This window comes from Lichenostomus cassidix, chromosome Z (assembly GCF_008360975.1).
Source record: "Lichenostomus cassidix isolate B80296 chromosome Z, HeHo_3.0, whole genome shotgun sequence".
Lineage (NCBI taxonomy): Eukaryota > Metazoa > Chordata > Aves > Passeriformes > Meliphagidae > Lichenostomus > Lichenostomus cassidix.
In genome coordinates this window covers 32787303-32801859 of record NC_139511.1, presented here as the reverse complement: position 1 = coordinate 32801859, position 14557 = coordinate 32787303, and the positions used below count along the sequence as shown (strand labels likewise).

At 42.3% G+C, this 14557-nt stretch overlaps 1 protein-coding gene across 5 annotated transcripts in view; it reads right to left on the bottom strand.

Moving 5' to 3' along the window:
- CDC42SE2 (CDC42 small effector 2) overlaps positions 1-12408 on the bottom strand; it is an 83800-nt gene extending 71392 nt beyond the window's left edge. For 4 of the 5 annotated variants that reach the window (XM_085043629.1, XM_085043630.1, XM_085043627.1 and 1 more), the window contains exons 1-2: positions 12269-12408; positions 11250-11307 (exon numbers count right to left, since the gene is read on the bottom strand). The gene's annotated coding sequence lies outside the window, so the exon portion shown is untranslated. Of the gene's footprint in view, positions 1-11249; positions 11308-11840; positions 11984-12268 lie in introns of those variants that run through there. The other variant, XM_085043628.1, reaches the window with a different exon arrangement.
- Between the last annotated feature and the right edge of the window lie 2149 nt (positions 12409-14557).

Here is a 14557-nt window from a genome sequence, read left to right as displayed (position 1 = left end):
GAAGTTCACTATAAAAGCTGTATATGAAAACAAAGATGAGAAAATACAAACCAATAGGGTAAATAACATATTCACCTCATAAAAGAAAAGTGAAACATTATTAGTACAGCGCTTTTTACTGAAAAGACACACATTATTTTAGTGAATGTAAATGCCAAAGAAGTATATTGTAATGGAGCAGCTACAGAAGTGTCATAAGTATTAAGAGACTTGAGAAAATCAATATTCTTATTCCAAAGTATCAAATTCAGAGAGTAAAATCATTAGGGTAGCTCCATCACATTTTCTAAGTTGTCTTCTATTTACACAAAACAGGTTGAAATTTGATTCAGAACTTGAAAACACTACAGATGTACAGTGTAAGCTTTAAAAATGTATTTGTATCATGAAGAAAAATATTTTCTAAGCTAAAGAGTCCATGAGTTTACAATACATGAACAGTTAAATAGCCTACAAACATTCAGTCCTGTCCGCTGAAAGAAAAAAACAGACAGTGAACTTCAGCAGTTTGACTGGTTTATCCATTAGAAAATAATTATCTAAACTTCGCATTGAGTTTCACTGTCTTCATTAGAACATCTAACTTTTTTATCCTTTCAAAAGCTATTGAAAACAGAAATGGAAAACATACCAATGATTAATCTTGCACCTGCTAAGTCATTTTCATCTCCATAGACATACATCATATATACACATAGATTTACAATCCTCTTTCTTTTCTAGTCCATGGCAAAGTCACATTCATACAGAAAACTACAGATAGCCAGTAGAGCATATTTTATTATTTCACTATGAAGCTTGTAACTGGTAACAGCAATTGCAATGGCAATTCATTTTACAGAGCCATAATGAATGGAGTCAGTAAACGTCAGTGAGTTCAGAGCTGGGTATATTTGGCACCAAAAGAGCCATAAGGTACATAACATTAAAGATAAGTTGAAAAAAACCATGAAGGTCCATTTTGGTTTCTCCCATTCCCATCAGAGGGATATAAATCTCAAAATTAGGGCTCCTCAGAGGACAAGCTTGAGATGGAGATCACACTTAAGACATGTCTTTAGGAGAAAGACACTTCTATTCACCAATGTAGCCTAGAGGAGGACTTGGGACAGTAGCCTACTTAAACTTACCTCTGAATGACTCTTCCTCACCTCAAATATTGTTCTCTAAAGATCCTTAGAAGAGAGCAACATTAAGACATTCCAATATTTTATAATGTTTGCATTACCTTGGTTGGCCTCCAGAAATCTCGCCAAGACAGAAAAAAAGGCAAATAATTCTCTCAGAAGCTAGTAGGAGTCAGATACCCGGAAGACTGGTGTCCAGGTCATGTTTATCTGTACTGGCACCTGGCTTTCCTATTTCTTCTCTTTCTAATGAAATTCCTTTGGCTTATCAGTGACACACGTGTCTACTTTAGAAGACAAATGCCTAACACTGGATGAACACACCAGGAAGAAGACTGAAAGATACCTTGGGATCAGAAGCTGGAAGTGCAGAAATTCAGCTACATAAAGGGTGAAATCTTGTATTTCACTTTAATTAGATGCACTGAATTTTTAGTATGGAGAAACTCAGTATGTATTACAAAGTTTGAGAGGCTAAGCCTTTTTAAAGTGAAGGAAAAAGTATCTGTATACTAATACTTCTCTCTCAGATTATTTTACTCCCTTAAAGGCTTTCCCTTTTTTCTAATGTGTGGGAGGAAGGTGCATTTAGTAGCATACTTTTCAGAAGCAGGTATTGTGTTTTCACACCTGCCAATACAGACTTTGAAAACTCGACATGAATAACTTCACTCATTCGTCAGATAAAGGATGTAGTTTACTTAAATTCTTCCTTCAAAATCTAATATGAATAATCCCTTAGCTGTCTGCTTTAAATCACCCATGTGACAAGGAACCTGTGTGATACTACAAATCCTGTACATAACAAAAGTAGACAGGCCAAGGGAATAACAGCACAAAAAAAAAAAAAAATCCTACCCAAAACTACAACAGTTCACAGTCTGAAAGCTCTCAAGTTTTGTAAAGAACTAGAAAGAGAGATAGTCTGTTGGACAGTAAATACTCCCCTCCTCAAAAAGCAAAAAAGAATCTAGCAATCCACTAGATGTACAAATGACTACACTGCATACATAGTGATGTTCAGCCCTCGCAAAAACATAATAGTGAAATCAGAGCTAAAAAGATCAGGTGATAATGGAGAGGAAGTGCACAACATGAAGGATAAGCCCAAACACGTCTTGAAGCATGCCTTGAAAAAACACAGCTTGTTTTCTGAAGGCAAGGACTGTCAAAGTCATCACTTCCCACACTCGCACTCTCAAAAGAACGCCTGGCATTTTGAAAGAAAAATATCACAGTAATAAGCATTATTACTGTGACAGATTGCGTACAATAAGTGAATAGCATAGTAAAAACACAATGCAGCAAGTCATGTGAATGCACACACAGACGTCTCAGAATTCCAGGTGACCTCTCAGGTTCAGGATGGTCTGAACGTTCACATCACACCAGGCTAATAACTCTGTTCTACTGATGGCAAAGACAGCTGTCATGAAACCTCTCGACTCACCTGAACTCTTGATGCAGCAAGAGCATCTTAACTCCCCATCCTTCTTGGTGGTTTTGCTGTAAGGTTTCTCTATGCAATGCAAGAGTTAAGAAGCCCCCTCTCTCAGGTAATCTAACACAGAAGTCATAATGACTTGGTCTGCATTTTGCACCCATATCAATGCCTCTAATTCTCAATAGCATGGGTCAGTATTTTTAAACTAGTAAGTTATTGCAACTGCTTAAAATTTCACAGAATCACAGAATATGCTGAATTGAAAGGGAACCACAAGGATCATTGAGTCCAACTCCTGGCCCTGCACAGGAGAGCCCCAAGAGCCACACCATGTGCCCCAAGAGCATTCTCCAAACACTTCCTGGACTCTGTCAGACTTGGTGCTGTGGCTATGTCCTAAGGGAGCCTTTTCCAGGAACCAACCACCCTCTGCCTAAAAAACCTTCTCATAATATCCCACTTAAACCTCTCCTAGCACTGCAGCTTCATACCATTCCCTCGCGTCCTGTCGCTGTCACCACAGACAAGAGATTAGTGCCTGCCCCTTTTCTTCTCCTCATGAGGAAGCTGTAGACTGCAATGAGGTCTCTCCTCATTCTCCTTCAGCCCCAGCAAACTATGTGACCTCAGTCACTCCTCATATGCCTTCTCCTCTACATCATTCACAGTCTTCATAGCTCTTCCACTTTGAGATTTGAGACAATCAGTATAGTAATGTGGAAAAGAAACCATTCTTCATCCAAGTCTCCAATTTTTTCAAGTTTATTTAGACTACAGTAATAAAGAGACAAGAAAAGTCAGCTTCAACTTTTCTCTTGTCCACTCTTCCTATAAATTCATAGGCATTTTTAAGTTTACCTGTCATCAGCACTGACTCAGGGCAATTGAGAACTAGTTGCAGAACAGAACACAGCTCCCCTTTATTAAAAAAAAATTAAACTAGCACTGATAATACTTCAGAACTAATTCTGTGTCTGAGACAACAACTGCAAGTACAGAAGCATCCAAATATGCTTACCCAAAATCAAGAATTTTAAACATGCACAATGTCTTGGCAGAAATCACAAGGACATGCACTATCAGTAATAAGTGTCCTTGGAAGATATCTCTAGCTGTAACACACTGACTTGTAAGTCTACCCTTAAGTTCTCATAGAAAGAATAAAGAAGTTTTGAAGTTTCCTTGCTAGTTTACAAAATTATCATATGCCATTTTCCAAACAGAAAGAAGATTCAATAATTACCCCCATATCTGATTATTTCAGTGGATTTGTTTCAGAACCACAAAAAAAAAAAAAAGACTAAAAATCAGACAATAGGGGCTTTTAATTCCATCATGTTACTTTGTTTTTAATTAAGCAAAGAACATGCATGTCAAAGAACAAACAGTGCTAGTGCCACTGAGCATATGTACTATTAACCCATCCTGTTAATGCAGATTCCAACTTTAGCCTCCCTCCCACACACACACACGCACATTACCATGGTGATTTTCAAAATTTGCTGCCTGGAACATCACAACAGTACAGCATTTGAAATGCTCTCAGCATCACTGAATAGGGGCAAACATAAATTAAGTTACATTTAAAAAGATAGTAAGTCACAAATAGTTTGATAAAGTTGTCAGTCCAGAAGAATGCTGACAAAATTATCTTCATATGATCGCAACCAGTAGAAACAAAGCAACAAAGCTTTCAGATCACACTTTCTGTCCTTGAAAGAAAAAGAACAAAGTTAAAGAATTTGAAAAAAGAGATAGCATATATACAGTATACAAAGCATAATCTAGAATCACCCATTACCCCGTCAATATTTGAGTAGCTATTTGTGGAAGTGTCACTCTCAGAACAGTATTTTCTTTAATGGAATTCTTAATTTATGTACTATTTCACTAAAATGCATGCTTGTTTGGGCTATCACAGGTCTGTGCCTGCTGTGAATTTCTCCCAGGTGGGATCACTCTTGATGCAGTGTCCTTTTATTTACTACCATTTTCAACTGAAATAAATAATAACAAAAAAATCTTAAGAAATAACAATTGTCTTACTGTGAATACATACATATCCTGACAGCATAGAGGACGAAGGACTGGGAGCAAAGGCGACAACCATGCCCCAACCAAATAATAAATACATTACAAAACAAATCCACCACAACCTCCAGTATTTATATTTTCCTGAATACACACTGGTAGGTAATGTTCATACCTTGGTTTGTAAGCACCTTTGGAAATAACTAACTGCAAGTCAACTGAAGAAAGAGAAGGAACAAGACTTCACCCTCACCTCTAACTGCTGGTTGATTGCCAGTGTCACCCTTGCAAATGCATTCTTGCAGAGATGCCGTGTACTTGCTTTGCAGACACAATTGTAATGAATTTAAGATCTCAATGAAAGCTTCACCACTAACTTAATCATAGCCATGGTCTGACCTACAACACTTAAGAGCTGAAAGAAGTCACCACTCCTGCTGACTTCCTAGGAAAGGCCTGCGCTTAAGTGAAAGCACCATTTAATAATCATGCATGGAAAGTAAAGGCATCAATGCAGGGATTTAGAGGTTCTTCTCTAGAAAAAGCTTACAGGAAGCTTGGATATGGTAGACCCTGGAGGATGGTCCACGTATTTCACAACAGAGTGTCTGTACTGATTTGGTGCTTTTTCAAATTCACCTCAATGCAGTCTCAAGTCCAACTAACATTTTGGAAGAGTATCACAAGGCTTTGAGGTTACAAGAGAAAAAAAGGTACAATTGCATGAAATAACAGAGCTGAACACACCTAGATTTATCCTTCAAAAAAAGTCCTATTCAACATTGAAATAAAGACTTGATTACACAGCAAACCCTGGCTTTACCAGTCACATGCTCCCACTGTGAGCACATCACCTAAACATTTGTTCAAGATGAATTTTTGATAGGGCAAAACCAACCAACCAAAAAGAAATAAAACACAGGAATGCACCAGAGCTTAGTTCTCTATCAGCTCTTTAAATTATTCCTCGCATATGCTTGAAGACCAAAAAAAAAAAGATCTGATGAGCAAGGAGTGCATGAAATACCAGAAATAACACAATTGGTGAAGACTACTCCCTGCTCCCTTCTCCCTCCCCTTAAAAATTAGACATTACAACATGCATTTTTAAACCTTTCTTCCCATCCTTGGTACACTGACTTTTTGAGTAAGTCAACATTAAATAAAATCAGTAAACTCCTGTTTCTGAAATACTTACATGTACTTTTGGCTGGAGGAAACAGCTTCTTCGTATCTCAAAATCTGTTTACACAGTTCAAGTGAACAGGATTACTCAACTTGAAACTACATTATTCTTACATCAATTTTATTTTTTTTTTAAACTTTACATCAAGGCAGAACAAGCTAAGCTGACTAAAAAATAACTTCAGTGCAAAAAAAACAGGGTAAGATACTATTCATTTGAAGGGTTAAGAGAAGAAATAGGTTATCGAGCTCAAGTGAAAAACTGTTCTCAGGAAGCTTTAAAGAAGTAAAGAAGTAGGTTGAATTCCTTTAGCAACTGGTGTTTGATGTTAATAGCTGCATCACGTGGGGCCAATTAAAAGAGATGTTATCAGACAGGACAAGAATTATTGAACATGAGCTGTAAGATAAAAGCTACCAATAAATGTAACGAGGCACTTTCTGCATATAATATTTCAGTAATAAGTAGTATGACTGTTTAGACAAGGAAACCAGCTGTAATTTTGAAAAGTCCTATTTTTGCACAGGATTTGAACAGGTGGTCTCCAAATTCAGTGGGTGACAACAAGAAAGATTACTGAAGGTCCCACTCCAAAAATGAAGCACGAGAAAAGTATATCAAGCCCCTACAAAGTTAAGCCAGTACTTTAAGACAGAAAAGGTACTAAATTTAAGACAGAATTCAAAAACTTCAGTCAAAAGGCAGAAACACTTATTTTTTTCTAAGAGGACAATTGAGATTTTAACTGGGCAGGCTTTGGTGACAACACTCTTTCTATTCTGTGAAAAGGAAGTTTTCCTAAGGAAACATTTTTGAACTCTTTGTAATAACTGTTAAAGTTCAAGGCACATATACTAAGAAAAAAACAGGTTGAGTTGTACAGAAACTTGTAAAAAAGTACAAGATAACAAAATACCCAGCGAACCATGATGCAGTCTGTAATCAGTTACTTGGTTCATGCAGTTTTGCCCTTGTACTGTTTACATATTGATGAAACAAACAGCTCTCTCTTTTCGCCTAAATGGCTAGAGATACTTGCAATATTTTATCCCTGCTTGCCTGAAGTACAGCTTGAAGCACTCTGTTTAGCTGTGAAAAATTATTAGACCAGAGCGGTCACCTCCATGTGTAATACTCTCCCAGCATTACAAGCCCCTTCTTGTTTAGATCAAAGTTTTTCCTTTTCTATAAAGATGAACTGCGATTTCTCCTCCAGCACCTCTTCCCCAGCACAGAGGCACTGGTTTATGCAGTGCAAGCAAAGCTCATCACAGGCCAGCACACTTCTGTAACAATTTATGTATGGTGGGGAAAGGATTCAAACTCTGTGCAGTGAAGAGCTCAGGTAACTGTTTTCTAATGACTATGGTATCAGACCAAAGGCTCAGGTAACTGCAACTCAATAGACCTTTGACATTACTAGATGTCAACCTACAATATGATCCCTACTCTCAGCATCAGCCAAATAAGTAAACCATTGAACACAACTCACAGAGACCCATTTCAGTTGTTTGTTGAATATAGTTTAGCCATAACATAAAAGCAAGCTGAACAGCATTTCCTAGCTCTTCAGGCAGTGCAACTATCAGCAGCTTGCCTTCTCCCATGCACTGCTCATGCACTACTGCACATGCAGACAGAAGGTACCATGGAATCACAGAATATGCTCAGTTGGAAAGGACCCCAAGGACAATCAAGTCCAACTCTAACCCCTGCACAGGACATCTCCAAGAGTCACAACAGTTCTCTCTCTGACATCTCACAACAAATATTGCCAATCTAACTGGACAGAAAAATAACTAAATTAGAACAGGAAGTTAATACAGTTCAGTAATGTTTCCAAGAAGAAGACTGCATAACCTGCTGGTGATTGCATTGACACCTTACATCTACGTCCTTACACCTCCTTCCTAAGCCATTCTGTTAATGTGATACTGACAAAGAATATGTAAGACTGCATTGACACAGGTCTACTCTTCCTGAACTGTGCCTTCTACGTGGATGAGAGAGCTTCTCTTCCCCTCGGAATTGAGGTGAAGCAGTCAACAGACGCTACGGTTCCTCTCACTGCTCTTCCTTGAACTAGTAGTTTCAATTCACACATCCACTTCTAACCACACATAAAAAATTGAATTTGAGAGAGACCAAAAGAGTCCTCAGGCAGAGTTTCCTACATTCACTTTGTTACTAGCAGGCAGCTTTCTCACTGCTAAACTTCCTCTTCAATCTGCCTTTTATGTGAAGCCCCCACTCCAACATGTTCAGTGCAGCTGTTTGATTGTTCTCTCACCCATTTTCAATTGCTTCAGGCTGCTTCCTCCTTGAATTCATCATTATTTCTTATCATTGCTACTCATACAATAAAATGAGACACTCATCATGCAAGACAGACTTTCTTCATCAAAATAACATGAAACTTTTAAGTGACTGTGAATACTCAAAAGCCTCTCCCCATCTCTAAGATGTTTTTTAAAGGAATCCAATCCACCCATCTCAGGACCAGCATCCTTCAGAGCAGCATTCCTCCTCCCCCTCTCTCCTTTATTTTCCTCCCAGGCTTGGTTACAGGAAGAAACACCATGTCCCTGCTTTTCTAGTGCATCTACATCTAGCCTATTAAAAAAAAAAAAAATTTCTTTGTGCAGTCATCATATACACTTTGCTTCAGTACTTTTTAACACAAAAGTGATACAGCAGCTACAATATTAAAATAACTCCTTCATGTTAACCCTTCTAAGCACACTTTAAGCACTGATAAAATTGCATTGGAAGACAGGTATTCATGTTTCAGCAGTCAATTCTCCACAATTCTTTTCAGCATATATAAGAAAGCAATTCCCTCACTTTCAAAGTACAAAACCAGTGACAACACCCAAAGTTCCTTTAAAACTCTTCATTTGCTATACAGGCCAATATTAGAATTAGGAGACAAAAGATGACTGGTATTAAACAGATATGGTAGTCACTAACAAACACAATTTAATGGATATGGCATGAGGTACAACAAGGGCCACATTAGCCTTCATCCACTTTCCCTATCTACACACACAGAGGTGCAGCATGAGAAACACACACCCAGGGGTAAGGCGGTGACCAAAGATAAGTGTTTACATACATTTACGTAAGGCAACAGTCTATAATACTTGCTAGAATCCTATCTAGTAAAAACATGTGCTGCAGTAATGAATTATGATAAACTGCTACTCACTACCTGGACTCAGGCTGTCAAGTGTAATCACCAGCTCCAATGAGTTGCTGGCAAACTAATTTGCAAAGTCAAAATATCACTCAAAGTAAGTGAAAATCAGTCACATTTGAATTCTATCCAAGCATTCAGTGACACTGAACAAGAACCCAATGGGTTTCTGTCCAGAGCTAACACGAACCATAACAGAGTACACAAAACAAACTGGCACAACATTTTCCCTAGCACTATGGTATGCTAAGTTTGCATTTAATTTATTGTTCCACATCAAACTAAGTTCACTGAAAATGAAAGTAACAACTACACCAATAACAAAAAAACTTAACAGGACCGATATCACCAGGGAGTACTTCAACACTGGGGTTCTGTTCTTCCATTATTGGCTCATTTCATTTCACATTATGCTTCATGCCTAAAAGCAGGTCTATATATCACACTAAGCTAAGCAAGTATCTCAGTGCTACTCCTCTAATAGTTTGAAAAAAGCCCTTGAACTTCAAGAAACTGCCATTTCAATCATATATCACAGAATGAAATCTGTTTTCCTTGTCAATGGTGTAACGGAAAAAGTATTTTTCTAATAGTGCACTGTAATTCTAGCAAGGAGAAACCCAAGAGGCAACAAAAAGAAGTCCCTTCACACCCAACCTCAGAGTCAAAAGGTCTAGCACAAGCATCTTAAGGGTTTGTGCAAGCTTGCTCAAGTTAATGGGTGTTACATGGACAATCAATTACAGCAACAACTCTTGATTAGTGCTATTTCACCACCACAAACGCTTACTCCTGGAAAAGCAGGACAACGTTGATTATGCTTCTTGTTGGGGAAGGAAATGAAATGAGACATTTAATCCTTTTTGTTTACTGTAACGCCTCATGGCACATGATCTGATTTTTTGAAACCACTTCAGGGTCAATATTTTATCACCGCAATAGCTGCTCTGATATACAGGTACAAAAAGGCAAGTAAAACATTCATAAAGAGAGTTGAAACACACACTCAATTTCCCATCTCCTTTTCCTGTTTCTAAATCAACTCATTATAATATTTTTTTTTTTACATTATGGGATATTTGAAACATTTCTGTCTTTTCCCTACTGTGACCAGCCACCATATCCTCATGACTTCCCACCAGACCACCACACTGCACACCAAGCCAACACAGAACTTCCAAAGCCCTCGTCAGGTCAGAATTACCAGCAGGCTTCCAAAGAAATTTACTTCATCTGGTTGTATCACAGTATAAATAAATTGGCAATTATTTTTTGGCAAAACAGCCTTTGAATTAAAGATAATTTAACTTTTCTGGACAAGCTACACAAAACAATAGTTTCTGAGTTCTTCACTCCTCTGGTGCACAAATGCCACATAGTATTTTATGGACTGTGCAATGGAATTTCTAAGCTATACAACTTTGCCCTAGATATACAGAAGCTTCACCAGAACTGTCTCGAACACAGAATAAACTGATTCCCATTAGCAAAACCACTTTAAACACCTCAACATCTATATCTAGGTTCCAGCTTCTCACTCAAGCTAATGGGAGAAACCAAATTTAAAAGAGCAGTGATGCAACTATTGACATATGATGAAGATTATGTATATATCACATTTGTACAGTGAATTATCTCATTGCTTATTTGATCCAGTACGTATTTCATTAGTGGTTGTAGTCATTTGCTTGATCACTTCCTGCAATTTCATCTATAACAGTCCCTTTCACCCTTCAAAAAACATTATTATAGTAGAAATTTAATATTTAATTACATCTTTCAAAATTGCACCTATATTTTAACATTGTAAAAAACAATTCTCAGAAATATATCTGCACCTCCAACGAGCTACTATGAATCAGATCACCTAAGCAAAATAATTTACTAAATATGCCTTACAAGTGAGGAAAAAAGCAGCATCAAATCTCAGTTATTCCAGTCAAATTTAAGGAAACACATTAGTATTACACCTACAGGTATTTTCTACACATTGATTTAAGCCTAAAAGCTGACCGTCAGCCCTGGAGGATTAAGTAAGGCCTATCACCAAAACCATACCTAAAGCAAGAGCTTAAGGCATCCCTCTCCCCCAGATTTCTATTTTATAATCAGTCACTGCAGTGCAGGAGGGCCATATACATGCAATGGGCATTGGAAAAGTCTGTCTAGGGTCTCACTTAAATTCCTTCCCAAGGTTTTGTCTCGCAGACATGAAAGAATCACTCCATTCATCAATCCAAGTTCAGAAACAAAACTGGAACTTACAGTTTAATGCATATGCAGCTTCAGCGTTAAATGTCAGAGGGCCTCACGTTCTCCTGGCCTGTGGAAGAGTTACAATTCCAGTAAGCGTCACACACACGGAGTAACAGCCTGAAAAACACACGCTCACCCCAGAAGGCAAGCGCCACATTTCAAACACCCGCTGCGAAACGCCGGTTTACCCCTCTGTATGCGCGCCCAAGGCATTGCTGAAGCAGCCCAGAGCCCCTCCTTCCCCTCAGGACGGCCTTGCCCGCTCCCCCGGCCCCGCGGGGCTCGCACGGCGCTCGGGGGCACGGCGGGAGGCACGGAGGCGTCGCGGCATCCCCGCCGCGGCACCACGCCCTGCGCCGGCAGGGCACAGCCCGAGCCCGATCCCGATCCCTATCCCGAGCCCAGGCCGCTGCCCGCCGCTCCCGCCCACCTGCCCGCCGCACCTGCCCTGCCCTGCCCTGCCCTCACGCCGCACGCCCGGCCGAGGGGCGAGGGAACACGACGGGAAAAAAGGACCGAAAAAAACGCCGCCCCCCACCCGAAAAGCCTCACAACAAACCCAAAAAACACAAAACCCAGAAAACCCCAGAAAAACCTAACCTCTCCTCATCCTTTTTTTTTTCTTTCTTTTTTGTTTTTCAGTCGCCCAGCACAAAATTTGTTGCTCGCCCCTCTTTGTCCGAGCGGCCAGCGGGATTACGGCTGAGCATCACCCGCCGCGCCCGCGGCACTGCCCGCTCCCGAGGCGGCGCGGCCGGAGCCTCCCCCGCATCGTCCCGCCCCGCCCAGCCCGGCCCCGCCGCCCCCGGGCACCTCGCTCGGCCCTCGCTCGCCGCTGCCCGGCCGCGGAGCCGTCGCTGCGGGAAACACCGGCGGTCCGGCAGCGCAACACAAACGCCCCCCCACCGCCATCGCTCCTGCGGGCCCCCGGGAAAGGGAGCGGCCGCAGCGCAGCGCAGCCCAGCCCGCCGGCAGGTAGAGGGAAGGGCGGCGAGAGCGGGTACCCCCGCACCCTGCCCCGCACTCACCGCTGCCCACGGCGGCGCCCGCTCCTTTGTGTGCCCGCCGCGCCCCGGCACCTCCGTCTCCCGCTGCCGGGCGCCCCGCGCCCCCTCCCCGCCGCGCCGGGGCGGAGGAGGACGCAGCCGAGATCCGCGGAGGAGGCCGCTGCCGCCCGCCGGTCACATGCAGCGGGCGGGCGCGGCGCAGCCTCCCGGTGGCTCCCCGGGAGCCCGGTCGGCAGCGTCCAAGGCGAGCTCGGGGGCGAAGATGGCGACCTCGGCGGCGCGGGGAGGGAGTCCCCAGGCCGGCCCGCTCCGCTCCGCGCTGCCGGCTGGGCTGGGCGCGCCGGGGAGGGGAGGGGACAAAGAGCGGCTGCCGCTGCCCGTCAGCGCTATCGCTGTGCCTCCCGCTCCTCCTCTGCCGCCGCCGCGCGTTCGAAGCTCCGCCAGCGCCGCGGCGCTCCCTCCCCGCTGCGCTGCCACCGCCCGCGGCTCGCTGCCCGCCGCAGCGGGACCCCAGCGCTGACCGTTCCCTGCCCAAAACGGGCTGGCATCGCCACGGCCGTGGGGAGCAGCGGAAAGCAGGTCACTAAAGCTGGTGTGGCTGTGGTCGGACGAAGAAATGAGAAGGGGGGCTGTCTTCTGACCCCCAGCTGCTGACAGCAGCGAGCCCGCTCTGCGTGTCGGTAAAATTCCCGCGTCTCACGTCCCCCGTTCCCCCGGCTGTCGCTTTAGTCGCTGGCAGAGAGGTGGTGACTCATCACGGTGCTCCACACCTGTAGCTGGTTTACTGATTCAAAATAGTTACGGTGCCGCTGCGACACTCAAAGAGAGCTATCTCCGCTCCATTCCATCAGATCATACATTGTCTTTTAGAAATTGAAAATAAGGGGAAAATGCTGAAGGATGCAAGCATGACTCAAATATGAAACATCATGAACGTGCAAGATCAGGTATTCCTTGCTATGTGCAGAAGTATGGCTGGCAGCTATACCCAGTGACACCATGGTGCTGTCACGGCGTGGTTCTTCACATAGAGACTTAGGCTGCCATCTCACCTGTCCACAACGTGTCTGATTTTACACATCATTCGTGGTTCAGTGGCACGAGTTAAAATGAAAGAACTGGCAATATAAACTTTTTGACTGTCAGCATGTCTGGGGTTTATTATTTTTCCAGACTGTATTTTTACAATTTTTGATATTTTTCTAAGAGGGCTTTGTTTGTGTCCACCAATGTACTTATGTCTAATGTGCCTTCAGAAGGACAGTGTGAGAATCATCTGCGTCAGGCATGCCCTCACACTGATTTTCCCTCGAAGAGCCAGTCACTGAAAACCAGTTTCAGCTCAGTGCCCTGTCAATGGTGTTTCTGATGCATGTGAAACCCAGCCACCTCAGCAACTCCTCGTGAGATATGTTTTCTAGACCTTCATTTGCCTTTTTGCACTTTGCTGCATCACCTCAAAGGCAAACCTTCGTTTGGCCTTTGCTCCAGCACATCAGTGTCCTTTTTAAAGTGAAGGGCCCAGAACCAGACTTGATCAGGGTGCAGCCTCACCAGTGCCAAGTACAGGGGATGATCACTTCCCTGGTCCTGCTGGCCACACTGTTCTTGGTTCAGGCCAAGATGCCATTGGCCTTCTTGGCCACCTGGGCACACACTGCTCACGTTTAGCTGCTCCCAACCAGCACCCCCAAGTCCCTTTTTGCCGAGCAGCTCTCTCCCCCAGCCTGTAGAGCTGCACAGGTTCGCTGAGACCCAAGTGCAGGACTTTAGGTGCAGTTTGCCTATTTCATACCTGCAAAGAATAGCTGCCATTGTTATTTCCATTCTGCTGAAGATTTTCATCACTGTTCGTGGATTCTATTTCACAAGAACCCTGTAATGTAGAGAAAACTATTATTATGCTTTCAAGATGAGAAATTGAAGCATAAAGAGGGAGTATACCTTGCCTCAGGTCATATATATAGTATGTGGTAAAACCAGAAACTTAATCCAGAGTTTGGGTGCAGATCCAGTTAATCTAAAACCACAGGTTCATTTTCTTTCTCAAGCTCTGTTTCTCAGGACTTCACTCCTGAAAAAGCTATCATGAGAAGAAGCAAAACAATGTTGAAAAGGACATGCTTAAAGAAATTTTGTTGAACTTGTACAAAACATAATGTGTACTTATATGGAAATGTTGTGAGGAAATATTTATACATAAAACATGAGCAGAAATATTCTGGTTTCCTAAGCATATGAACCAATCAAAGGAACACCATGCAACATGTTGTTTCAATATTGTACATTTAAGATATGTGATGTAAGGAC